Raw genomic sequence first — 2186 nt, forward strand, 5'->3', positions numbered from 1 at the left:
CATGTGAAAGCTGGAGAGTGAATAAGGAACACTGTAGAAGAATTGATGCTTTTGAGTTATGGTGTTGGAGGAGAATATTGAAAGTGCCATAGGCTGCCAAAAGAACCAAAAGATCCGTTTTGGAAGAAGTGTAGCCAGAGTGCTCCTTGGAGGCCAAGATGGCTTGGCTGCTAATTTAATGGTTAGAGAGTTAGAGTTAGAGCGGACTCAGAGATGCCTTGAAAGAAAGGTCTGGTGATCTACTTCCAAAAAATTAGCTATTGAACACTCTATGAATCACAGTTCTCCCTGTCACTATGGGTTTGACAGGATTTGGAATTGACTCAATAGAATAATAATAAAAAAAAGATAATCTGAATTATGGCTACTTTCGAATTTAAGATTTTGGATATGGAGTGCATTCCACCTTAGGAGAAAGAACACGATATGGTCATAGCCAAGAGTGGCTAACGGGTATCAAAGGGAAAGCCTATGGAGTCCAGCATGTGAAGACAGAAGCTTTGAGACTCTGTTATCTGTGTTGAAGTCCTGATTTGCAAATCTACATTGAAATTGTAAGCCAGATAGAGGAACAGATATGCTTTGAGAGACATAAAGCTTATATAACTCTTTAAAAAAATAATCAAAATTTGAAATTTTATAGTCAGAGTTATGATGATAAAATTAGGCATTGAAAGAGAATTTATTTGGAATGAGTAAAGAATAGCAATACAAACTTGAAAAAGCTAACAAATACCACAAACAACAAAAGTACATTCTTTGCCTCCATAATCTCTGATTGCCTTTTCATATGACAGCAATTTTATAATATATATTTGATGTTAACAAACATATTTATTTTCTCCTGGTTTAGGAGACTAGAAGCCCCAAATCAGAGTGTAAACTATAGAGGACATCTCTGTGTCAGCTTTAAGGGAAAGTCCTTGCTTCTGCTTCCTCGTTTCTTGGCGATTTTCATCTGTCTTTGCATCTGTCTCACCCCATCTCTCTTTCTGCTCACTTGTTTAATCTCTCTCTCTTTTTTTAAAAAAAATGTTTTATTGTGAATTATGTGATAGTTTACATGGGAGAAAATTAGTTGTAAATTCATCCTATCGTATATCGTTTCATTGCTATGGTTACTATCCCCTCCATGCATCATACACCAACCAAAGGGTATACACTACAAGCCTCCTCCCCAGTTGTCAGCACACAGCCCCTCTCCCTTTCTGTGTCTAAAGTCCCCAACTGCTCCATCTCAGGCATCACTGCTTCACTGGGTAGGGTTACTCTCTCCACTCTTCTCCCTTGATGGTCCCAGGAACCTCCACTCCTAAGCTGAAAAGTTAATCACGCCCCTCCTTGCTACAAAACGTCTACTTTTACATTTCCAACCCTCACAAGCAGTAATGGTAACAATTATATTCATTATTGTATCACAAGAGACCCATCCACATTTCATTTCATCAGCCCCGCCTAGACAGATTACATACTACTCAGTGAAGATTCTACCTTCCTTCACGCTCACTGAATCTAGGTTCCCTCTTGAAAGCTTGTAAGCCAATCACTTCTTGCCTTTGTAGCCCTCCCATTTTGGGTAGCCAATGTCCAAGTTGCCCATCCCTATCTAATCTGTGTATGGAGGGGGTGGGAATGATCCTTGCTGTAAGGATTTATTCCCTCTTTTGAGCTACTGCATCCATAGGTGTACGTCAAGTTCATCAAATTGTATCAGATTACTCTTCTTTTCCTCTTCTTTCTTCTTCTAATTGAGCTCTGATCATCCAGTCATTGAAGCCAGGTCAAGTGGGTATTATCTGCAAGTGTAGGTGTTCTTGTGCATATGCTCTCTCTTCTTATCAGCTGGACCTTTCACTCTCCACTCTAGTCCTCTGTGGCTATGTCAATGACTCTGGGCCCAAGAGTTCCCAGGTTGCCACACTGCTGGCCAACCAGGTCTCCATCCGGGTTCACAGATGTCTATTTGAACATTGTAGGGATTAGCTTGCAGCTTCATTGCTGTTTTTCCCTCACTTGCCCTTATTGGTGACGAGCATGGTCACCAATCAGAGCATGTATTCTTATTGAGTCTTAGTCTTGGAAGGGGGTTTACTCTGAGGGGACCCAACCACTTGCCTTGATGTCTCTTGGGCAAGCAACTTGCTTGTTCTTGTAGTAACAGTCAGTCTGCCTATGTTGATTTGTAT

Source organism: Chrysochloris asiatica, unplaced genomic scaffold (assembly GCF_000296735.1).
Source record: "Chrysochloris asiatica unplaced genomic scaffold, ChrAsi1.0 scaffold00157, whole genome shotgun sequence".
NCBI classification, from domain to species: domain Eukaryota; kingdom Metazoa; phylum Chordata; class Mammalia; order Afrosoricida; family Chrysochloridae; genus Chrysochloris; species Chrysochloris asiatica.